The sequence below is a fragment of the Lichenostomus cassidix genome, chromosome 6 (assembly GCF_008360975.1).
Source record: "Lichenostomus cassidix isolate B80296 chromosome 6, HeHo_3.0, whole genome shotgun sequence".
NCBI lineage: Eukaryota > Metazoa > Chordata > Aves > Passeriformes > Meliphagidae > Lichenostomus > Lichenostomus cassidix.
In genome coordinates this window covers 25083070-25110087 of record NC_139487.1, presented here as the reverse complement: position 1 = coordinate 25110087, position 27018 = coordinate 25083070, and the positions used below count along the sequence as shown (strand labels likewise).

The 27018-nt window shown below is 36.7% G+C and overlaps 1 long non-coding RNA gene across 1 annotated transcript in view; it reads right to left on the bottom strand.

Annotated features, from left to right (window-relative positions):
* Window positions 1-517: 517 nt before the first annotated feature.
* Window positions 518-27018, bottom strand: part of LOC146435503 (uncharacterized) — a 50614-nt gene continuing 24113 nt past the window's right edge. The window contains exons 2-3 of the long non-coding RNA XR_014852973.1: window positions 10625-10788; window positions 518-1167 (exon numbers count right to left, since the gene is read on the bottom strand). This is a non-coding gene — a long non-coding RNA (uncharacterized LOC146435503). The remainder of the gene's footprint in view (window positions 1168-10624; window positions 10789-27018) is intronic.

The following is a 27018-nucleotide window of genomic DNA, read 5'->3' as shown; positions in this document are numbered from 1 at the left end:
TCTGAAAAATACATGGTTTCCCACAGTCCCTTTTTACATCCTGCACAGCAGAAATATGCAAAGTGCTATTGAGATTTGAAGAATATTTGAGGATATTTTCAGTTTTATTTCAACTGTAAAATCCCAATCGTAATCACATTTACTTATCAAAAGATATCACCAAATGCGTAAGAACTGTGAAACATTATTCCCTGAAATAATATGAAGGCAATATTCAGAACTTCAATTCCCAACTTAAAGGTATAATTACAGCAAAGCAGAGAACATGTCTATCTCCCTGTACGTATATATATATATATATATACACACCTATATATCTTTAAATAGAGCACAAAAAAAATTATCCTGGCTTCCAGATTCAGCAGAACATTAGAACATGCTGGACAGAGCGCTTAACTAAATTAAAAGAAAAAAACAAACCAAAAAAAAAAAAAAAACACCAACCAAAAACGATTTTCAGCAGAAGAAATTTGACCTGTAGAGGTGCATCCTCTGGGTACTGATGTGTACACCCCACTTAATTCAACAGTACAATACATAGGTCACTGATGCCAGCTGTCTCACACTGCTCCTTCCTATCCTCCTTCCATGAACACATAATACAAGAAAACGTTCAAAAACACTGAAGTTGTCCAAATTTGTTTTTTAGATTAAGTTTGACAGAGCATGGGAAAAGAAGGCTTTGTGTAAGTTTTGGAAATGGTAAAGGACAAGAAAGCCAAGAGATCAGTTCTAGCAAGACACAGGTAACTGCTAATGAAATGAGCTTCAAAGCAGCAGTGACTGAAAGGACAATCTGACTGTCCCACTGAATTTAACCCCTCTTCCTAATTTTGCATTGCTTGAGTTACAGCCCTACAGCAGCAAAGTCCAGCAGCCTTAACCAAGCCCAACATTTTTACAGCTCCAGGAGTGCACTGTGGGCAATGAGCACTTGGGAAGCTTCACACAGCTCTGCCCTCTCTTTGGTGAGGAGCACACACCCTGCTTTGCTGCTCACATATGACAGACTCCTCCGCTCTGGGCCACTTGGGGACATGCTGCTTGCACAGATGATTTCCAGCAGACAGATGTTTCTTCCCTTCTGTTATATTTTAATTTCTCAAGTGGGTGGCAAAAACAGATGTTGCCACATGTATATATAAGGTCCCCTCTTTCCCACACATTCTGAAAGAAACAGGGTATTTACCTCAGGCTTGATTCAATCTGCAGATTTCATAAATACAAGTTTACCCATGTGCATACATATTCAACCACATGTATATTTTAAATACACTTGGCAACAGTACATCCATATATATATACATATAGTATGATAGCAAATAAATACGCTTGCATAGGCCAAAATATATAATTTTCTAGATTGAACTAAATCCAAAGCATAATGTGCTACCTGTTTCAGAATATTTAGCATTCTGGGTAGCATAATCTATTGTATACATATATTATCCATGCGGGAAAAATTAGACATCATCTCTGCAATAGATGATGCAGAAACTTATTCAGCATCACCTGTTTTCTCTTTCTCCTACAATGCCATCTCTTTATTTTATGCATTCAGGGAAAGCTCAGGGAAACTTGAATGACAAGCAGAGCTGAAGGCTGACCACAGAGAACACCCTAAACAGTAAGGTTTCAGCAAAGTAATTTTTTTATATTCTAGCAAGTTCACTGCTGTCACTGGGATTGCCCCCTGTAACGTTTTAAAGTTCAGTCTAGCAAATCAGTCCCCTCATTTCCTTCAGGTCCCTGACCCTTTTTCTCCTTCAGTAACTAAGCATTAGAGCTACCAAAATGCAATGGGAGCAAAATGCAAGCCCAGAGGGATGTGTCAAGTGGCACCCTTGCCCTTCCCTGGGCAGGTGCAGCCCCTCCTTGCACCACAAGGACAACACACAAGCTAATGTGCCACTACATTTCTTCCAAGTCCACCATGTCTCACTTTGTGTGGCACTTGCAGCTGACAAATGAACTGGCCAACAGAGCAACACCCACCACAGCACGGATATGCTACAGTGCAAAAATCCCTATGAAGGGTATCTGTATTAATGAAACAATTTTTCAGAGTTCTCTGTCAGAAATCTTCATAAATTACTGCACCAGTCTCAAGAAAAAAAGAAGAAGTCTAAGCTTTATAAAATGTAGGCTATTAATTATAAAATTTTTTGTGCCTGGATATGGTCCTGGGTTTCTGAATTTTTTTTTTTTAATTAATAAAAGCATACATCAAATCTACCTTTACTACCAAGAAGGATTAGAAATTACTAACAGACTTTTAAATATGTAATAAACAGCTACATAAGTACAAGAAGTGGAAAAGCATTGGGCTTATATTATCTTCTCTATTAAGCTTAAGTCCTACTATGATGAAATGCAGCAATTGTGATTTACTAAATGTCAACTTAAAGAATCGCTTAGAGGGTTTTTTTTTGTTTGTTTCTCTTCAGAGTTCAGAAAATCTTCTGCAAGAGAAAGAAATAAAAATCACTTGAAGTGCTTTAAAAACAAAAGAAAATTCAGGTGGAATGCCTGGCAGCTACAAATGAAAATTACATATAATTCAAAGCTGGAATTGATATTATTTCTGCTATTGTACTGAAAATAATACATTTTTTCGAGATACAAAAGTTAATAAAGTTGAGTCCTATACTTTTGTCAGTACCCTATATTGAAAGGGAGAAAGAGAAAGAAAGACCAAGATGACTAATGGCCAATGATTATTTAATTTGTAGAAGGAGGGATTAAAACACCACTGCTGCATATCTCAAATAATTAGCTAAAGGATGAAAATGTAAGAGCAATACACAAATTCCAAAGGCTAGGCAAAGAAAAACTATTTTCAGACTTTTAAGTAGCATTTGTCATGGTGGTAAGGAACCTGACATGGCATTTAACAAGAATTTTACAGAGAATATCCCAGTCTGAGTTAGCCTACTTCAATGACTGGGGCATTGCTGTTTGCCCACTGAGAGCACTTCATTCATGAAGTCATACATGTTTGGTTTTCCTCTAATCATAAAATGAATATTGCAAAAGGATGGCAATACAATTTACTGTCATCAATGAACCTCACAGGTTAATCAACATCATTATTTTGAAAATGACAAAAAATACTTCAAGGTGAAATACACAATAACTGAGATTCCCACTCATAAAACCCAGCAATAGACAGAGATAAGGGACTAAGGGCTAACTGCCTCTCTAACCTCTTTATAAAGTACACTTCATCAGCATGAATCAACACTATCTTTTCAGTCAAAATAGACATGTTTAGTGTAGTACAATGATTTTTGTGTTTAAAAATTATACTTTTTCATGTTATTTTAAAAAACATATTTAAAGGTTTTCTCCTACATCTTGATCTTTAAAGTTTTTCAGAGACCTTATTTTGTTCTCTGTCCTTCCCATTCTTACATACAAACAAAGATGGCTTTTACATTCAATGTCATTCAGAATTTGTCAAAAAGAAGGTCAAAACATGCAGAAGTTGTTTCCAACAGAAAGCTGGATGGTCAAGGGATTAGAATACTGTAAAATCGGTTTTTGTTCTATCCCAAGGAGCTAGCAATAAAGGTAAGAAATAGAAAGTGATTTCACAAATTCTCTCTACCAAGTTTTCCTTCATCAATCAGTTAGGAAAAGTTATTACATCTCTTTTCTCAGTAGTTTCTTTCCCATAATAATGAAGACCCTGTCTTTCATTACTCCAGACACAGACAATTCACTTGACTGTAACTGTAATTAGGTTTACTTTCTGTTGCTATAGAATTTCCTTGATAATAAAGAATAAAGTGGACATTTGCTTGTAAAAGATTAACTTTATATAACAAGATGACCTACCTTCTCAGCACTTGTACACACAAACTTGGCATTCCACAAGCTGGGTAGGGTTTTCCTTTCTGAGGATAATGTGCAGATGCACAGTTATCAGCACTGGAAGCTCTGGATTAATTAGCAGATTCTTTAATTTTTAGGGCTCTCACATTTTTATTTGTTCAAGAATTGCAAGTTGCAACATTGAATTATGTAGTGTGTATGAAGCTTTCAAATGGAGCATAAGAACAATCAGGAGAATCCCCAAATCATGGAGCAAATAAATATTTAACATATTTTTCATTATACATCCTGAAACAAATCTACCTAACAAGAAATGTGATATTAGCACAAACTAACAGAAGAGCTGAACCAAAAATCACTGCACAACTTTTCACTGCAATGATTTCTATATCTATATTCATGTAGCTGTAGAACCTGCACCACTGGAGTGACTGGTAGCCCCTGAACCCACAGAATAGTTTCCATGTTTGTCAGAGGGTTTACCAAAGAATTTATTAATTTTCTTTTACAGAAATCTGCAGGCATCTCCAGTCACAACTGGCTTTCAGAATTCACTTGCCAACATATTTGACTGCCTGCATAAATGACAGTTTGTGAGGGGCTGTTCAGATTGTTTGAAGGAGCAAACCTCTGTCTTCATCTATTACATTCTGATAGAGTTCAGCTGTGCAAATCAGCTGAGCACATGGCAACACCTTTACATCAGCCCAGGACATCTGCATCTTGCTTTTCCATGGTGAACTGTTCTAGATTTTGCTAACAAATGCTTATGCTTGTTCTTCACATGTGTAAAAATTCACTTTACTGATGTACTGATTTGAAAACACCCTGTTTTTTTCTCTGCACTCATACTGCAGGGGAAAAAATTATGTTCAGTACCTTTTCACGTATTTTTAGCAATCATGTAAATTTAATAAGATTACTATTTATTTTAAATGGATTCTGCGGCATTACGTGGCTGAGGTTTTATCTATTTGGGTAATTTTCCACACAGAGGTAATCTTCCACTTTATTATACCATGTATTAAAATAAGCATCCCAGAAATCCAACTGAAACCTCAGAACACTTACATGAATATAAAAGTGATATAGTAGAATATTGTCAGAGGAACATAAAAATCAAAACCTATTTCTGGTTCTGCTGCAATCCAATATCTCCATCTCTCTTTCCAGTCTCTCCTTTTATGTCTCTGGTCTGTTTAGTGCATAAGCTTTATCTGTGATTATGAGCATCATTAATGACCTGAGTGCAAGTTTTACTTTAACCACAACAGATGATATCAATAAAGACTGTTTTGTTCAAACTAGAAGATGGCTTTACATGAGTAGATACCATCTTTATTTAATATTCTTTTGAACTCAATACTACTGGAACTGAAGAGAAATGTCACATGGTCACAAAAATGGTTAAAATATTTCCTAGTATTTATTTGTGAAAAGATCTGAAGCTTGAAGCAGTTCACATATTCCTAAGCTTATTTTATTCAGAAGTAGTACTTGGCTGGACATTTTTGTTCTGTGTGGGTTCTCTTTAGTCCACTGTGATTTTAGAACAAGGTTCAGAAAACATTCTTTTACAAAACTGAGCTAAGTTTACCTCACACATTTGAGCTGCATGTACTTGTTTGTTGCATTAATTAAATGTATTGTTTTGGATTGAGTTTAAAGGATTCCTGAAAAGCAATCTAAAAACTAATGATAATTTTTTATAGCAAGTAATAAATATTTTAGAGATCCCTTTATACGAGAGCTTTTCCCAAGTCTTTCAAACAATGCTTGGTGTTGTGCCAAATTTCTACTGTTTCTGCACTCAAAGCTCACCTTCAAAATCAGATAGTCAATAGGATCTTTAGGAAACATAGAAGGATAAGCTAATTAACTAAGACAGACAATAAATTTTCATGATCTTCAGCATGACAGGCAATAGGTGTAGGCCATGCAGACGTTAATTTTCCTGAAAGTTATTTTTGGGGGAGTGAGGGTAGGAGGGCACCAGGCACACAAATATGGAGGGACATGACATGACCCAAACCTGAAATTCTCACATCCCAAGGCTGCTGATATGATTTTGTCAGCATTCCCACTGGGCTTGGCAGTGCTGCACTGTCAGGGCTCAAAGTCAAAATGACTCAGCTGAACAGACATCAGGCCAACATGCTCAGTGTGGCTATGAGCCTGTGCTGGCCTTTCTCTGCTACTTGTTTCATTTCCATGCTGTATTTGTAAGCATAGAAAAAAGTACAGTTAATATCTTTTTGAGCAATGTCAATCACTTGGTATCTTCAGCATATAAAATACACTGTAAATTCTCATGAAAGGATATTCAGTGCTGGATTTTTAACTTTTTTTCCTATTTTGGTATAAAAATGAGTTAAATAGGAACAAACAATTTTATACACAAGTTGTTTTCAGAGCAAAAGTTTGTATTTTTGGCTTGTCTATTTAATTAATCAGAATACATTAAGTAATGTATCAAAGAAATACTAAAAAAAAAGTTTTTCCTAAGCAGCAATAAGCAAAATAAGCCCATGAATCCATGCCTTACTTTTCTGAATCTCACTGAAGTCTCTGGTTTGCACTATTTTATGAACCATTTTTGAAGAGTACTTTGACTCAGTAACTGTATTGCTAAACTTTATGTATAAATATCTAGTAAGATACAGGAGAATTAAACACATAAATGTAAGTGAAAATATCACATATTTAATTGTGACAGTTCCTTAACTGAAAGGCCCTATATTCTCTGCAACTAGGCAGCTTTGTGAGAGGAACATTTATTCATTTGCCTTCATTAGTTGTAGGAAAGTAATATTTTCTTCAGGTTTGCACTGGGACATGTACCACACAGCATGCACTGGATCACCTAAATCCTCTGTATGCAGGAAGCAGCTACACCCTTCATTCCCATTCCTCAACTTCATTTACACTCTTCCCCAAGAGCTTTTTGGTGTCAATCTTTCCAACCAGTAGCCAGCATGGCTAAGGAATTGACCCAAGATACAGCTATCTTTGTGGCACAGTGACACCAGCAGGCCTTGACATCAGCCAAGACAATATATCAAAAGCAGCACCAAGAATCCTAGTACAGTATCCCCCCTTTCTCCCAGCAGAATTTTAATTCAAGGTAACAAATGCCCATTTTGTTACAAGCAGACATAATTTAGAGAAAGTATCCTGAGAAATGAACCTGGTAAACTGAAACAAAGTATTAATTTTGACTATAGTATCTTTTCATTAGTATAGAGTTTCAGGGTAAAATTCATTCATTTTCTTGCCTGAAGACAGTTCCTTGAGTTTCAGAACGTCAGACTAAATTTTAACAGAGAGTTCAGGTATGTGGTACAACCCCTGACTTTTATAAGCTCTCCAAGTCATTGGGGATAACTAAACAAAACTAAGTAGGGTTGCTTGGCCTTCTGCCAACAGAAACACCTACCCTCTGTTAAAAATCTCAGCACTGACAAAGTAAACCTGCTGTAACTTCAGCATGGCATGTTCTGTTTGAAACTTTTCTTCTAATAACAGATTTTCATCCTTAGCTCTACCAGTTATTTCAGCAATAAAATACGTTATTAGAACACCTTTTTCTTTCAGATTTGGCACATTATGGCACATTGCCAAAAATATGCATGTTTTTTATTAAAACTAATATACTAATAACCATCATGAAAATAATAATTACTGACATTTAAAACTTCTCATTTCGCTCCTTTTCTTCTCTTCCCTTATATCTAGAAAGACAATGTATATATCATCTCACTTACTGGCCCCAGTGGTTGCCTTACCATTTTGCAGCATTAAACAATGTCCCTTAAGGAACTTTTTGTCCTGGTCAGGGACACATCTAAAATGTTTTTCCATTCCCATGTGATGACCCTCATAAAGAAGGTGAACTGCATATTTTCAAGATGCTTTCTGACAGGGAATTTTCACAATGAGAAGTATCAGCCTTTGGAATCATCTCCTCAGGATACTGACCTTGGACACTTGAGATTTGGCCAGACAGGGTGCTGGGCCCATCTTGTCTAGACCCTAATTTTGCCAAGCAAAGGTTGGACCAGCTGATCCTTGAGGCCTCTTCCAACCTGGTGTTCTATCATTGAAAATTAAGGGGGAGAAAGAGAGCCAAAATACCTCAAAGATTTTTAAAAAAGTAAAGACAATAAAACATCATAATCACACCTGAGAGGAGCTGTTTTGATTTTCTTTAGGTCATAAGTTCCATCTCAGAGGTGCAGACACCATGATCATCTTACATGGCTGTGCAGTAGATCCCAAATCCTACCAGGCTGATGCTGCTGTTTGTCTAACCCTTACAGGCAGTGCCTATTCTGTGAAAAGCTGAAAAACTTGTTCTCTTTGTTTGCTGTAAAAGCCATCTTCCTTCTGATATAGGCAGCAGTGAAACCAAGTGGGGCCAGCAACAGCCTAGCTAAATCACAATGTAGGGCAGTCACACACTTGCTCAGCAGGACCAAAAAAAACCCAAAAACCAAAAAACCGCTTTGGTCATCTCTCCTGCACTAAAACCAGATCTGAAAGTCATGGAAATGACAGAGAGACAAAAACATCAGGAAAGAAGCCAAGAAATAAGGTAACAGCAACTCTGTGTCACAGCCAGCTCCATCACCAAACTTCCCAAAAGAGAAGCAGTCTGCCAGGAATCACCTCAAATTGTCAACTGGGCTGCTCTGACCTCAGGTTCCAGATGCAGAATGAAAATTTACAGAAGTAGAGGGAATATAAGTGTTTTACACAATAGCACTTCATAATGATCTGTACCAATCCACACAAAATGAAGATCCTACACAACGTAACATCCATATCATCCACATATCAAGTCAATTATTCTAGAGACACAATTTCGCTTTTTCTTTAAAGCTCTTTTCCCAGTTTAGATCACCTGGCATATCTTGCACACAGTTATATTTCCAGTGCAACTCTTAGCAATGCACTTTTTGTAAAGTAGTTCCTAGTTTTAGGAACTTGAGTCCAGGTCCATAAACCCTTTGTGTACCACTGTACACACAGTAATCTTATGTTGTTCCCATATGACATAAATAAATAAAATTCAGGAAAACATGAAGTTCTTCTGCTATATTCTCCCTGCATTTCCAGACATGGTTTTATTTCTGATAAACTGATGCAGAATTGTTTTATGTATCATAGATATTCACACCCATAAACTGAAAGAGAAGATGTAATTACAAAATGGTTTGACCTAATATAGAATAGTACAACACTAATTGACTGCTTACCAGTGCCCTGAAATTGCTAATTGACTGGTAAGGCACTAATTTTTTAACCTAACTCATTAGTAGGAAACTCTTGGCTAGGAAGTCATCCTGAATAAATATTAGTATCCATTTGGAAAAGGTCAGATACTTTCTTTTTCTGTCATTACATTACAACTGCTTATTTATAAATCATTAAATGCCAAAGGCAGGTTATTCTTAATGCACTCTATGACAAAAATATTTACTACAGTATCACAATTCTCAAATACAAAAAGCAAACAGAATATCCCATACTCTTTTAAGCAGGAGCAGCATGACTTCACAATATTTCTCAGACTAGCATGGAAATCACTGTATGTCTTTCACTCCAAGTCAAAGGGAAAAGCTTTCACATAAATCCGTTCTCTTCCATCCACACCATAAACAGATAAACCCTCTGCTGCTATAATTCCACTGGCTTCAAATAACAGGCAGTGATGGACTCTATCCCAAACCAAAAGGAGTAATTAAAAGAGTTTTCAAAACTCCTAATTAGCAAGTCAAATAAAAAAGAAAAAAAAAAAAGTCAGGGAAGTTCTGATTTTACAGTTTGCAGAGAGAGCACATTCAGTCTGTGTAGACATAGAAGGAAAAGAGACCAAACCTCACTCTATGTCAGCTCTGAAAAACATCAGATTTCCAATGAAGGGTGGAAATGCTTCCTGGTCAGCACCTTGCAGCACAGGGAATAAGTTCCACAAAGCATCAAGACAACAAGAGCAAATCTTGGTACTCCCTTCTCCTTTTTACATCCCAGAAGATGCACATTTCCACCTTATTTCCTTCAACAGGAGAAACTGCTACAAAAATTACTCAAAGACTTCTCAACCCCTTTTATCAAAATTACAGGATAATCTAGCAAATATTTTCAGCCAGTTATTTCCCCGCCTTAGAAAATAAATTGGTCTTACCATTTAGGTGTGCAGCACAGGATTGCATCTAACTGTTGAGAAAAGTGGATGTGAGCTTTTTCAACAAAAGATACAAAACAGAATGGAGGAATTAGAAGCAGTATGAAGCCTATCACGGAGATTCTGGAGAAAATTCAAACCTATGGCAACCAATTACTGATGTTAGACTCAGCTGTATTCCATTTACATCATTCATACCAGTAGTAGTGAAAGACCTCTTTCTGCCAACCAAAAGAAGTTGCTTCTTTAAATACAAGATTTTGCCTGGTGTTATAAAGGACACTTCTTCTCTTTGGGGCATATTCCTTCAGACAATATACAACAGTTTCAATTACCACACAGGAAACTCAGACTAATTTTTTATCTGGCTCTTTACAAACAATCATACAGGAAAAGCATTTTTTTTTTACAGTATATGCTCAGCTTAGAATTTTAAAACCACATTTCTTGGCCTAACTACAAGAGGGAGATCCACCCACCTACTGTCTGTAGAGCCACAGCTCTAGAAGAGAAATATCTGCCAAAGTTATGTAAAAATATAAGTTCCCATATCAGGGATGATAAAAGGAAAGTAAAGAGCACTAATGCATTAAAACCTACCTTTGGTGTCCTGTGTTGGGATAAACACTCCCTCAAAACCACCGAGACATGACGTTTGAAGCTCATCTCCCTTTAGCTGCAGGACACTTCAAGTCCCAACACTTCGATTTAACTGCTGGAAGGTTTGTAGTTGTGTTGAGCGAGATCTGCCTTCAGAGTTTACTCTAGAGGGAAAAAGAGACAGGCATCATCATCATCCCTTCATAGGATTTTATGAAATTATAGCTGTCCCATATAATTTACAGGTAGTGCCTAATCTCCCTACCCTAATGAAATTTTAGGTATCATGACTTTGGGATTTTCCCAAATCTGATTTGGCAAGCTAGGTGCAGGTGGCTTCCTTTCTCCACCCCACACTACCTTAACTCTTCAGAATTGCTGTGAGTGCATTTCAACATCAAACCACCAGGCTATACCTTTGTGTACCAAACAGTAAACATTTCAGCCTCCAAAATTCCTTCCTTAGGACACTAATCAAAATCAAAACCTCGTTTCAAGAAGAATTTTCTGCGTGAAATTTGCGTGCAAAAGCTGTGAAGCCAGCGGCCAGCAGGGCTGCCAGACGGTGAAATAAGCCTTTTTTCCAAACCCAGCGTTACTGAGAGCCAGAGAGGTGGACAGGGGACAGAGAGTGCTGTGCCATGCCCACACAGTGTACGGTGCTGCCCACCCAGCACGTTTCACCCTGGGCAGCCCTGAGGGAGAGGAGGGACCTCGCATCCTGCAATCCACCCCAAAAACACGCAAAGAGGCAACAACGAGCAAAACTTTTGAAAACCAATACCCCTCTGCCTAAATACTGGTTGTGCTAGTGCTGTTATCCCCTCACACAGCACACACAGCTGCTTCCAGCTCCGCAGAGCACGGGGACATCACCTCCCCTCACCTGCGCAAGGTGGGCACCGCAGCTGGGCACCACAGCTGGGCACCACAGCTGGGCACGGCAAAGCTCAGGCTCAGCTCTGTCTCTTAAACATCTCCTGCTGTTTAGCGCCAGCACTGACTGGGGATTTCTCGCCATGGAAATCTAACGTTGTCCAAGGTTTCTTGGCCCATCCCATGGTTGAATACCTTGCCAAGAAATACACAACCAGAGGGCTGGGCTTTTTTTTTTTTTTCCCCATAGGCAGAAATAATGATAGCTCGCAGAAACCTGAGAAAAGTTAATTTTATGTTTCCATTTTGCACCTTACGGTATTAGTAAGCAGCAGAAATTCTGAGTGGTAGGAAATTTGAAGAATTTTTTTCTCATGTTCCTCAGTAATTTTACAAGCTATTTTTCCATGCTTTAGAGCATGAGTCTTATTCCATTATCTAATCCATGTCTAGTAATTAATCAAATTGCTTTAAACAGTGAAATTTGATCTAAAATCTTTTGTTCATTTGCAACCAAGTAAAGTTTGATAAGAACAGACAGTTTGGCAGTGTCTGTAAATCCTTGTGGAGCAAGGAAATTAACATCTTGGCACTCAGCTCTGTAATGATGTGCCTGATTTCATGGAAAAAAGACAACAAATTCATTTCCATACCTCCATAATGCCTCTCTTTTGCTTTAGCTTAATTAACTCATTGAAGGATGAAAGCTGAACTGTTTTTGGCCTACCTGGCTCCTAGAATGTGCAGTAGGGTGGAAAAATGATAAATCTGAGGCTTTGTGATAAGAATACTTCAAGGCAAGAAGCATTTGTATGCTAGAAATAAATTCATTGCAGTCTATTTTGTATCTGAAGCGTCAACAAAAGAGTTATCTAGAAGTACTTTAAGGGTTATTTTATATCTGTAACTAATTCAGCATTGATAATTTGCATGAGCTCAGCCTGGTGCTTACTGCATCTCATGGTGTTTCAGGAGAGTTTCATAAGAAAGGGAGAGGAACATCACAGTCAGAGCTGTGAAAAGCCAGCTAATGCTTGCTCTCCTCACTGACCACTCTAATGCAGGTATGCCCACCACTATCAAGCAACAAAATAAAGGGAAAAGGTATGTTGCTTGCAATATACTTCTGTGCATTTTCTTCTTGCTGTCTCTTCCAAGAGGATATTACAGCACTATTTAAGTCTTCCCCAGGCATCCTTGGATAATCTGAGCCCCTACATCTGTTTCTGTGTACTCTTTTCTTGGTATATCCCCTTCCTTACTGGTGAGATACTTTGGGATAAGGTTTCGCTGTCAAGTAGGAGATAAATTGCCACCCAACAGTTTCAGCTGTATGGTTTTCTTTTCTAAAGTAGAAATCTGCTCTCACAATTAAAAGCAGGATATTTACTATTCTCACTTTCAAAATGCTAAGTGCAAGACAGGGATGGAGATCTTCAACACTTTCTATCTAATCTGCTCAAAATTTCTAAAATTGTACTATTAATATTTCAAATAAACTCACTGGCTTCTCACACAAACCATCCAACATAACCTTTGATTTTTCTTAACTTTTTCCTTCTTAATTTTAAATATGGAAACGTGAACATTTCTATATCTGAAAATCCTGATATATGCAGAGTCATGGTGAAAATTGAAAATGAAAATTTTCTGAATTAAGCAAAAGCTACGTGTCTGAGGGGCTATGTTTTTTAACTTATTTGTATGTATTTGAATAGCCTCTTCCCAACTGCATACTAAAAATTACTTTTAAAGTGTTTTTAATTTCATCAAGAGATAAAATTTCCCCTAATGACCTGCACACGAAATCAACATAACTTACAAAAAGCCACAAAAATAACATTGCTCAGGAACAACATGATCTGAGAAGCCTGCCTGGAAATCTTCATCAAATACTACAGAATGTTAAAGGAAGCAATTTCCCCAAATGAAAAAGTATATGACAATAAAGTTTTGAAAATTAAGCTAAAATGTTAAAAGTATCACACAAGAGGATCATCCTCACTAGCTGGGTCTGGTTTTGATTTCTAAACATTTGGAGCAACCTGTTCCCTTTTTGTAGTCCTTAAAATTCCATAACCATAATGATAATATGCCATTTTCAGAGGTGGTTAATTTTAAACGTTAGTTTCTTTTGAAGAGTTGCCTTCAAAAATCAGATCACACATTTATGTACCTAAATTTTAAGTACCTTACCTTAGATTCCCAATTCTGAATATTCAGGGATTAATCTCTACATTCATGAAATTAATTAAATTTGCATTTCACTGCTGGAACCAATTACTCTTTAACATCTTTAAAATGCTGGCATGCTAACACAGTAAAAACTAGAAAGAAAAAATTATCCAAAAGAACTTATTTGAAAGGAAGGCTGCCTTTGACCAAGCAAGAGAGTCTGCATTACAGTTATGGGCATTTTATTTCTGTAACACCAGAGGTAGCACCAACCTACAGGCAAGTTCATTAATCTCCCCAGCTATGAGGAAATGGAATGTCATGCACTGCAATGTATTCTTTATTGCTATTCCTGCATAGCTTTTCTGTAGAGTTCTTTGTTAAAGGTAAAACTGAGAAAAGTTTAGATGGGATTTTAAGAATTTAAAAGCTATAGGCCCAGGAATATTCTTCTTTCAAGATCACCCACAGTCTGTCCAGCTCTGCAATTTATAGGGCAAGGAGGTAAAACATAGTCACTATAAAAGTTTACGCCATCTCCTTGTACATCAGTGCAGAGATAAAGCAATTATGAGTGTCTATCTTATATTGACAATAACAAAAAACCTAAATTAAGACATGAAAAAAACAATAAATCTGCTTTATAAGACATGCTTAAAAATTTAAATATGCCATAATTTAATGACAGATACAACATATTGAATATTTAATCAATTTCCTTATTAATTCTAATCTGTCTTTCCAGTTTCATAGTTGTCATTAATTTGGATTCCTGGTCACAAAAAGTCAGAAAATCAGTAAAAATAATATCAAAGATGATCTCTTTGAGGCAGAAAGGTCCCTAAATTTGAAGAAGTTCACGCATTTAAAGCAAGCATATATCAGCATCAATAGAAACACAAATGCAGACTCAGGCATTCTCAAGTCAAAAATCTTTAAAAGTGTGATAATTTAATTACACTTGACTTAATAACTGCAGCCTCAACCCAATAAAAGTCTAGTAGTTGAGATGTTTGACAACAGCAGTTTTAGTATGAAAATGCTTATTATTTTAGATAGAAGAACAATTACATTTCATAGGGTAAGTGTAGAATATATTCCTCTAGTGTTCTCTATTGTACATGTGAATATCCATTGTAAGAATATTAGAAATATCCTGAACAAAAAAGCAATCACCTGCAGTACTACTTATTTGTGTTCACTGCCAGGTTTTTCTCCAGTTTACTAAGAACCTGCGATTCTGCCTTGAATCTCAGTTTTCTTACGGAATATTTCAAGTCCTCACTTTGTTCTTCAAAGGGAAACCCACCAGATCATGTACCTTTTACATCCACACACTCGTGCCAGCTCAGTTTTCCAGCTCTTCTTCCAATACTTCTGAAGCATCACAGAAGAGCATAACACTAAGCATTATTTAGCACAAAGCTTGGCTGTTTTGTCAATAGACTTTATTGAATTTTACCAAGATAAAGCAGCATCACTTGCCTCATAAGGAAACAGTGATGCAGAAATGCCAAAGGGCTTTACCAACTTCATACTGTAATACTAGGAGAGGTGAGAATACAACACTTCTGACCATCAGCCACATTGTCTCAGCATTGAATCCATTGCAGGCTGCTTATTAGCTGTGTTTTCACTGAAATTTGAGAGGTAAATCTTGGCCAGGTATCAACAAGTTCCATGACTCTGATGGATTTTCCTAACTCATTACTCAATCTTTCATTTTCCACTGTTAATCTGCCCTTCAGGCTGCAAAATATTCAACTATGATTACTTCAGTCTAATTTTCTCTTTTTCTAAATGGTGAAATGCCTGCAGTCTTCACAAAATGTAAGTTATGTGATCCTTCAGGCCCAGAAAATGCAACATTAAGGCTAAAATAAGCAGTCTGGCTTGGGCCATAAAACTACAAATGGATTTGAAAAACCAGTGCAGGAATTGTCCTTCTGAGAACAAGTGATGGAAGCTGCTCAGATGAATAGAGTTATCAGCACTAATTAAAATTCTGATTGCTTCCTGGCTTGCATGCAATCTGTAGTGTTTATTTCACAATGGCTAGCGTAGGTCAGAAAGAGCAAAAGGTCAGACATAACCAACCTGTGATTTGCAGCTGAATTTAAACCTGGTTATAATGCTTGCGAAGTTGAATACTAGTGGATTTGGGAGGTGTTTGGGTTTGTTAGTTGTGGGTTTCCTTCCTAAACCTCTGACAGGGAGATGATTGGCTTATAGCCTTTCAACAAAGAAAGGCATTTTGCAACAATCTTACTTACTTTCAAACTTGTCTTATTGTTATTTTTGTCAAATCAACAGTTAAAACAATTATTAGTCACAAACTGGGTTGCTCAAAAAGAAACTCTACATTTTCTGAATGTCCAGTTCATCCATGACAAAGTTGGTGATTGACAGTACAAACCACAACATCAGTTTCGTATTTTCTATGTATATAATTCCAGAAGCATGAATTTAAGCTTCTGAGCATCTGAAGCATGTAGATGCATTTGCTGTCATTTTAAAGTTTGCTTTGTTATTTCATATAGAAACTCCAGAAGGCTCTTGCTAGGACAACTTACTAACTCTTTGTGTATAGTACTGAAAGAAGATCCTAATGATTTATAATACAATCAGTGACCATAAGGTAAATCAATAGTTTATTTGGGAAAAAGAAGGCTTTCTTGTTCCAGAAGCTATGTCAAATTTTTAAAACATCAACCTGATGAATTCCAGTTTTATGTGGATAGCATTATACCTATAAACCTTGCCCCAGACTTAGTCATTATCTACTGATATAAAACATCTAAACTAGATTAGGGAAAGTATTTTTTGATGGACAAACTCCTTTGATACATATTTGAGACATACTTTTGCTTCTCCAAGGGAAAAGAATGAATTAACTTGTAAAATTACATATATTGCATCAAGATTTTGTTTGTCCTGGATAATATACATTTTCCTTTTTTTTTAAACCAGAAATGCATATAACACAAGCTTTGACAATTAATTTCATTGTAGCATGCATTATTTGTTTCCTATCACAGTTTAGATAATAAGCAGGATATCAAGTGATGTCTGTTACTAATGTCATAATAAATGAAAAATCCTGGCCTAGTTTATGTTATTAGTAAAAATCTAGTTTATTTACTAAGCACCTTAAAAGAAACACTAGACTGTGAACTTCCACCATAAACCAAAAATATCTAGGAGCTTTCTGAAAGTGTTTTTCATGGATTTTCAACAATGGAGTAAATGGAAACTGTCTTAGTAAATTTTTCAGGTCCTGGAGAGCTGTTATGTTGGCATCCCATGGATCATATTGTTCATTTTAATGATGTAAAATGCTGGCATTGACTTTCACATAAATGGTCTCCATGAATTTAAATTGTGGGATTGAGGCCTACTACTATAGATTGGTAAATTAATTTTCCCCTAATGCTACAAATGTGTCCTATTTGTCATTACCAAATAAATCCAATATTTCAGTCGTTAAGAATTCCACACTGGAAACAGCTGGACTTTTTAGATTTAAACCAGGGAATAAATTCACTAGCAAAGGTCTATAAAACAAGGTCCTAACGCTCTGAAGGATGTTAGAAGACATCAATCAGTTCTTTATTAAGGAAACAGTATTTATGGAAACTTCAAGAGTCCAAATTAGCTGTAGCCCAAAGAAAAAGGATTTTTCCCCCTCTCCCCCCCCCTTTTTTTTTTTAAATTTTGATTTCTCAAGGCTTAGACTGTTTCAAAATACAAAGCAATTTCTGCTGTGTTTTCAAAGAATGGAATAATAGTAGAGCTCTAATGCTTAAATATAGATTGCCTGGCTAATCCCACATCATATCCAGGTTATTGTGTTTGTTAATCTTATTCACTACCAGGGAAGGACATCCTGTCTATGGATTTTAACATGAGCTATGATCCAAGATTACAGCTCTTTTACTATGTGCAGGGGGATATAAAACCAAGAAAAGAAAAGAAGTATGTTTAATTGTGATGGGGTGAGTTAAAGAAGTGAACTTTAAGATAAAAGAATTTCTTTTAGAAATATTCATAGTGAACAGGAGTAAAGTTCTCAGGTAATGGGAAGCATACTGAAGTGTATTCTAATAAAACATTAAACAGATCACCTAGAAATTCTTCTTGTGTGAATGTATGCTTTTATATTTAAAATCAATGCATATTAAGAAAATATTTTAACTGTGCATTTCAGATCTTCAAGATATTGACCATGTAAGTGTGGAGTATCAAGCACAGGTACAGACATTTAAAGGAGAGTTTCAATATCAGACATTTTTTAAATTAATGTATTCCTTATTAACTGTTCCTACAATGTTTTTAATCTGTTGACATTTGCAAAAATTCAATGAACTGTAATTGGTGGGTTTTTATTATTTGTTATCCATTTATATTTAAAGGGCTCCTCCTAGGAACAACTTAAGCAAATCATATTATCACACTGGTGAGTTGAGTGTCAGAAGTGTTGAGTCAGACAGACCTTTTGCATTGGGATAATTCGGTGGATGTTCTGAAATACCCTGTTTGAGGGCAGGCAAAGGGCAGCCCTTATCCCCTCAGTGTTTTATATTTTCCACTAATTCAAAAAGCTGCATTCACTAGCATCTGGCACCTCCCTTCTCATTTAGTGCAACTAAACACTACTTTATTATTTTAATGTATATGTATCCATTCTATTGCTAATAAAATGTATAATTACAATAATTTTAATGAGAACAACATCCTCAGTTTAGCATTCAAGCTTCCAGCCTGCTGGAGCCAGAGGTTTTCTGCCAATATTCCTCAGGAAACACCACAGTATGAAATATTGTACGTTAATTCTTTCAGTGAGACTGTGAGGTACTAACCTTGATTCATGTTGCATGGAAATCAGAGATGCTTTTTGCAGACTTTGGAAATGCCCAACCAAGACCACAGATTAAACCATCATTTTAATAATTACACTGACATAGAAAAGAATTGAAGTCAGAGTATCAGCTGTAATATGACTATTACCAAAATGTACCCATGGTGAACCACTTTGTTTTAAAAAAACTTGGAGAATAGAAGAAAGAAATTTAAAAAGCATAAAAATGCTTATAGTGAAAGAAAAAGAGGAGACATCCTAAAAGGGTAAAGGAAATCTTTGTAGCTAATCATCACAATACAAGTAAATTATTAGATATAACTTTTGAAAATTAAACCTTAATAATGAGAATGTTGTTGACATTTTAGGCATAATTTTGAGAAACCTCTGTTTTCATATATTCAATATTTTTCCATTAATATGTTACCTTTCAACAGACAAATTTTTCAAAGCCTGTACTTCTAAGAACAGATCTATTCCTTATGAACTGTAGTATATGTATAGAAATAATAGCACATTTCATTTTTAGTGTAGACAGGAGATTTTTGGTTTTTTACAAGTGAGAAAAAAATAAAGGGAAAAATCAACAACAGAAAACTCACTGAAATTTTCAATCTGCCATAACTACACAGAACTTAATTACCAAAATCTGGAGTCCTAAAAATCTGGACCCAAATCCATCCAGCCTGTTTTCAACCACAAACAGAGCTGTGTTTTACATGTGCCCATGCTTAACGCAGTAAGTGATGCCATGGGGTGGACAGCATCCAACAGCTGACAGGGAACAAATCTGAGCAGCACCTTGGGGTGATGATGAATTAAAGACCAGGAATGGGCTTGAGGAGAGCACAGCCCTGCCAAGCTGCCAGGCTCTGCCAGCTGAGTGCCCTGGCAGCAGCCCTGCTCATCCCATCTGCCCCACTGGCCACACACATTATTTGTGTGTCTACACCACTGATGCTCTTCATCTCAGAACAGGGAATCCCATATTCTGCTCCTTGCCAGTCTTTTTTTTAGGCACCAATTTCTATGATCAATTACTGCAAAAATGATATCAAGTCCTTCTAACAAAGATTGGGAATGTCATCTCCACCTTCTTAGCACTGCAATGTCCATACTCCTCCTGATAACTGAGCTTGTCTGCTCTCTAACATGAAGGAATATCTGCCTTTCCCTTGAGATTCACTCAGTCCCATATTCTACTCCTGGGGCATGTGCAGATACACACAAACCTGCTCTCTAAAGTTAGATTGAGAAAGTACTCTTACTGGGCACATTCTGCAGGAGCTGTTTTGCAGACTACTGCTGAGCAAAGTGTCCATCCATAACGAACACCTTCAATTGCTAACTAACATTCTTATGGAAGTCAGACACACTTTCAAAGTTAGCCCATAGTCATGAATTTAATTAAAAAATTTTTCATACCTTAACAGTACTGAGAGGAGATATTGCCAAAGTAACAGTCACCTTCTTCAGGCTGAAAGTATCTGGACTAATTATATACACACATTACCATCCTCAGAAAAAAATAAACTATTCACTAGTTATAAAAAACATTGTTATGTATATAGTTTTACATGGGAGCCTATTTTTAATTAATTTTAATCCATTTCTAGGTATTAGTCATTAGATGGCAAAGTACCATAAGTTATGCACATTCTTTTTTAACTGAAGCTAATATTACACATTGTGTGGGACAAAAAAAATTAGAGAAGCTCCTTTAAAGTATCATTGCTTTGCCCAGAGTAGAAATTGTAGATATATATTTCAAGAAATCTCTTTGACCAATACCTTATAACTGTATCACCTGCTGAAAGACGAGCTCAGTTATAGCTCCTGATGCTACTGAGCTTTGTGTTTTATGACCAAAATTGTTCCAGTGACATGTAAAAATAACCTATATATCCATAACTTCACCGTGAGGCTCAATAGATTAATTTGTTTCAGTAATTGTTTTTTGTGGAAGTAGCTGGCCTAGTTATTCAAAACAGAAACCCCACATCAATTTTTTTATGGCATTTGTAGCAGTTAAAGAGAAATGGAAGGAATTCTATTTTCCCCAAATTCAGGCTATGTTCAAGTTTCTATGGAAACCTTGAACACCTCTACAGAGATAAGCAGCAAAGGGTGAAACCATTCTCTGTTTTTCACTATTTCCTCTTTTCTCTCTTTGATCCATGTGGAAGTGTTTTATGTATAATTCACTCTCTGCTGTCCCTTATTTCTCTTTTCACTCTTCATGTATCAGAGGGAAATCTGGGGAAGTTTCCCTCATTATTTGCTTCCCATTAGCTACCCAGATGATTCTGAAGTGCAATGACTAAAATTTAAACATCTTCATGTGCCTGGGCTACATGATTTTATACAATCATTTAATTCCAGTCACTTGAGCAAAAAAACCTACTAGAAACTCTAAGAAGAGCCCTTAGAACTGGCCAGTGTAACTTGCATGATCCTGTGAGATTTTCTTCAATGGCTACTTCCAACTCTGGGTTAAGCTCCTGTAAAATCACAGCGATGCTACCAGACACAGCCCAAAATGGATATAAACGACACACAAAGAGGTCCCTAAAGAGCCTTTGAAGAGTTACATTTGCTTCTCTTGAAATGAAAGACTACAAACTCTGTGAGCTAAGCACAAAAACCGCTATGTGCTAAAACGCAGTTTCATTTGCAGACCTCAGATGACTGAGGAAACGGAGACTGGAAAACAGCACAAATGCAATTTGCATTTTGTCATTTAGATTTTCTTTCATGCTTCTCTCAACCCAGGTGCAGCTTAGCTCTGCCCACACACATAAAGCAGGGGAAATTTCAGTTTCATTTGAGCCAGTTGTGCAACGATTTGGAAAAAAAAAAACCAAACTTATTGTAGGTAAAGAGTACAACTTGTCACATGAGCTGCCATAAGGGTCAACTAATTTAGGGTCTATAAATCATTCTAAAACACTCTGATGAAGGTTTCTATAGGCCAAACTATTCTTTCCCTGACTTGCATTATTTTTTGGTGAGACTTTTGTTGAGATCCCCACCCACACAAGAAAAAAAGTGATGTCAACTTGATAGAAGTTTTTAATGATTGAACTAAAATCTTAAAGCTTTAATAAATCCTACAAACAATCTGCTAAGGTCACCTGGGCAGAGAAAATAAATACCATGGGAAATCCTCCCTGCTCGCCCTAAGCTGTAAATAATACATAAGAGGATGCATGAGGTCCTAATAATCAAAGGCCCAAAACGAAAAGAATCTTAAAAAAAGCCTGTAATGTTAAAAACTAGTCAAATTCTGTGGAGAAGCTCTTACTCTAAGAGCAAGGTCCTTCACAAGGTAATCAGAAAGAGGAGTTTTCTGCCAAAACATTTAATACCTTCATGCACAGGGATGGACGTAGGCAGTGATTTTGTGCGGGCATGAAGAACAGAATGGTTTTTCTGGTGCTGTACACAAATTTACTAGCCAACTACAGTGATTAATCATCATCTCTGGAGTGATAGAAATGCTCATTTCCCTGCAGTAACCTCAGATGAAAAGTTCTGCTGCACTTACAGTATTTTGACCAACTGTCCAATTAGAACAGTGCAGCAATCAGAAATGGCATTCTGCCATTCCACTTCTGCAAAGCTCTGCAAACACACACTGGCTACTAATGACAAAAACAAACTTAATGGAGTTTCTTTCTGTACATACTGTTCAATACTGTGTCTCCACTCCCCTCTGTAATACAGTTACCTCCTTGGAACACCACAGGACATAGCCAGCTGCCCACCAGGCTCTGCCAAGGGCTCTTCACTGCTAGAAACTGCTTGTTCTCATTTGTTTGCTCCCACTGCTTTTCATACACCAGGGGGTTTTATTCATGCCAGCTGATACTTGTCTTCAGAAGCTGAAACTTTTCTTATTCTTACACTTCCATAGCTTCATAATTTGTCCCACTCCTTCAAAATATTTTCTTGGCAGTATTCATGTAAATACAGACTGGACTAGCCCTGTTAGTCCTCCATAACACCAAATATTTTAGCAACAGTACCTGTAAGGAACAGGCACACCACAAGGCCATCTCTGTCACGCTCCATTTCTATCCAAGAATGTGTCTAAATATTTTCTTAAATTTGTATGGCTTTTTGAATGCAATATTCAAAATATGGTTTCATCAAGAAATAAGAGTGGGATTGGAGCACAGTGCATAGATGCCAAGTTTTCATGCTTATTTAATATCACTGTAATTCTAATTTCTCACCATCAGCACAACAGTTTTTCCCACTTAGTACTACTGGCACATTTCAAAAGGAAGTATACTTTTTGCAGACAATATTTCTCATCTATTTCATTATAAATACTGATCGTAAAGGTAGAGCTCCAAAACTGGCAATGACGTCTCAAAACAAAATTAATAGATGGCTTCATAGCCAACTTGACAAACTACGTGACCTGAACAGCCTTTCCCCTGTGATATTACACAAACCTTGTACAGAGGAAATAGTTGATAAACATCTACATTACAGATGTGTGAATAAACAGATCTTCAAAAGTTCTTGACTAAGTAAGTGACGTTACACCTGCAGTGGTGCAAATGCTCAAGTGACAATAACCATCTTGTTTGCACACTGAATCTGTGTTTTGTCATACAAATTCCAGAATCTTCCTTGTGGCACATTAGTATTTTTCAGCAGCTCACCTCTTTCCTGAGGCTTTAGAAAGCAAATCACCATTGATAACATTCCTTACACTGCAAAGCTTTTCTTCCTGATGAGGGTGATGCGTCTCTTCTGATGAATTATTCACAGCCTCGTGTGACTAAGCGTGCAGCTGATCTGAAGTGCCATTTATGTAAGGAGTGTGGTGCTAACAAAATGGCTGCATATTTTCTCCTAAGCTATTTAATTAGAAATGTTGAAAGTATTCTTTTTTGTAGATGCAGCTTATTTCTTTGTGATCAAACAGAGTTAAAGGATTTGGTACTTCCCTTTGACGCTGTAAATTAGACAAATTTTTCTATGGAAAGTCTTTTAAAAATTATCACAGTACTTCTAGTCCACATGTAAATCAGGAAATCTGTGTGGAAATAGACCATTAATTCCATCTATTCGAATGATAGAGCTACTATAAAATGCATAAAAATGCAAGTCATGTTGATGTCATTCCTTTTAAACATTTGATACAGTAAAAGCAGTGTTTAAGTGGATAAAACTATCAGAAATAGACAGCAAAACCTACTGGACTGAAGTCTTTAGGGTTAAAGTAATTCCTTAGTAGTGCCCTCAGTGGTAAGAAACCGCCAACAAGTTTTTAAAAAAGGAATCTTGACTATTTACTGGGTAGCATTTTCATTTTTCAATCTTTCTAGATCTGATTTCTTTTCCTGGGAGAGGCTTGGCAACCTGTCCTCACAAAGGTCTGCAAGGTGCTTCTGAATAAAACTCTTTTTGCCTTTCTAGTGGAATGTTGAGATGAATCATGAGTGGTACATCAAAGCAGAACACATGGGCAAGGGAAGTTCTCTGTGACCTGAAGGGTAACTTCCAATGGTGCCAGAATTGTCCTTCCAGATTAGTTTCATAAATCTTTTTCTACTCTAAGAACTATGCACTCAACTCTGTTTATGTCACAAATTTTCACTTCCCTGTATTAAAATCAATCTGGAATCATTTATAATATCAGTTAAAGTCACTGTGGTGCCTTGGAAGCTTCAGTGGTACCATCTTTTACAGATCATGCAAACATTAAGATTGAGAGTGTTGCTGAATGTTTAGTAAACCCTGACAAGGAAAATTCCTTACAAAGGAAAGGAGGTAATTCAGGTACAAAGAAGGTACAAAGAAAAGTGAGGTAATTCAGAACTTCTACTTCATGAGTCCACTGTAAGTTAAAGAACACCAACAATGCAGAGATTTTAAATATTGATCATTTTGGGTTATGATTATTACACAGCAGAAACATTCTGAGTACCTGAGCTCATGATTACCTGTAAACATCATCGATATAGTAAGGAATGGCTTTTATTAGGTTTAAGTTTAATAAAATCCAAACAGACAACTGAAGTTTCTGGTTTACAATTACAATATTTGGGATATTCAGAAATTTTTGGGCAACATAGAAATTGAGGCAGAAGAAACTTTTCTAGTTTCAGCTAAGTGTCTCATCCACAAGATTATTTCTGCTCTTCAAAGGAAAAGGTTTTACATGTATGCGTGTATCTATCTATATATGTTTTTAGAAGTCAGGTTTCCAACTAATGAGAAAACTTCATCTAAATACGAAACACCTTATTCATTATACATAAAATACATTTTAGTTCACAAACATTCGTATGAAATTGGACAAGAAAATAGCTAATCCCTTTCCTTTTTCCAATACCTTATTGCATGGATCCTATGACCTTATTTTGTTATTTGTTTTGAGTAAATATAAGTGATTTATCCTTGGACCTTTTTCTTCATTGAATTTATTTAAAACTGTCAATTGGAGAAGCAGTCACTTCTAAATTTAAGGTCTTCACCGATCACAGGCAAAACTGAAAGCTGCAGTAATATTTTGCAAATTAAAAACACTAAACAGAAGCCCTGCTCCCTCCAGTTTGAACTCATTACACATAATACAACGGCACACATTAGTTTCTCCACCAGGGAGTTAATACGATGAGTTCCTGCAGGCCAGTACAACCTGTCACTTCACCCTGCCTTTCCCTTTGACAAAATTGTTTCCAATTTTCTCTAGATGATGCAATGCAGTGTAACGCTGAAGGAAGTTAGCACTTATCACAAGGAGTTTTTAGCCATTTAATTAAAAAGGGCAGAAATGTGCAAAACCCAAGCAAGACTCACACTTTTCTGCTTCCTGTCAGAACAGACACAACTCAGTCTGGGAGACTGTAGAACTTCCTCTAGTAACATACACAACCTATTGACAATGGTCTTTAAATAAGAAATACATTTCTTTCCTGTTCTGCTGTTACAAGGAATAGTGAACTGCGGCAGTTTTCACACAGGTTTGTAAGTAATTCACTGAGACTGCATGACCCTAATCTCTGAGGCTGCATAACCACTGAGATAGTTCATACAACACACAAAATATTGATGAAGCACAACACTGAACAGCTACTTAACTTCCAAGCCCCTGGATCAAGGTATTAGTGTAAGATGACATAATAAGCAAAACCGTTCCTGAGACTGAGCACTGGCACATGTACAGTACTAGGCTTTGGGTTGAATCTTAGCAGTTAAGCTACCTAAGAACAGTTTGAAAGATTACATATGTATGTATGTATGCATATGACTTTTTTCGATTGCTGTAAAATGGTTCGTTATTTTAAACTGCATGAAGAAACTGACATAAAATACTTAATAGCAGAGGAGCTACTCTTGTGTATGCAGAAAGACATGCTACTACTCTTATGTCAAAATACTTGTATGTGGGCACTGGAAAAGGGAGCTAACATGAAAACAAGACTCATACACTTCCAGGGTTTTCAATTTTACAAATATTCACTGCTTTATTTTGCCACTGAAATAACTTCTGTTTTTTAGTTTCAATGCATTACCACATTTACAAAGTACAACTGAAATATTTTTTTGACAACCTCTGTGTTCCTCTCTTTCCTTGAATCACTCCTGACACCAACCATGCTACTAGCCCTGAGCATGAGGCTTTCTCTTCTTAGCTGGCTGAGAGACCATAAACCAAAATCAAAATCTTTATCCCCTTTGGAGACTGTATCAGTGAAAAAGCACTTGCAGCAAGGAGGTCCCAAATTATGCCAAATTACATTGCTTTGCTAATTTCCTCAGCAACTTGCAAGATTAAAGACAGTCTTTCTCTATTTTTTTTTCCAGGTCATGATTTACATTCAAGTACTCATTCTTTCCCTTTGAGATGCTCTATATTCTGCCTCAGGACATGCCAAGAATTCAACACCACCCCATAAGGAAGGCCTCTGCTACTTCAGCACTGGAACCTGGACTATGGAGTAAACTTCTCCAGGACCTCAGCATGCTGCATCTTTTTTTACTTTCCTACCTCAAACCATCCCTATTTTTGTCTCACCTGAAGAGAATGCCAAGTAATAAATCCCAGTATCATTGAAGCAGTGGCTCTAATGCCTTATTAAAACTTGAGAGTCTCCATGCCTTCCAGGGAGAAGCTTAATGCCTTAGGGCTTTCTGGACATCACACAGACAAAGATCCTGACAGCAAGTGATAGAAACCCATATGAAAAAACATTTTGAATGTTGAAAAGGTACAAGTGGCATAAAGCATCTCAGCGTTCACTGTGAATTTTGTCACTTTGTCACATACCTAATTCATACTTTCTTACCCAGCTTGAGAAAAATACTCTGAAACAAGTCCTATTTGTTACATCCAATTAACTACTCTGGAGCATTTTGACACCATCAGCTTTGGAAATGGCATTTAGTGATATGACTGAATTAGAGAATAACATGGTATTGCTCTCTGCTAAGAGAAGAATATTTTCTCCATTGCATGATC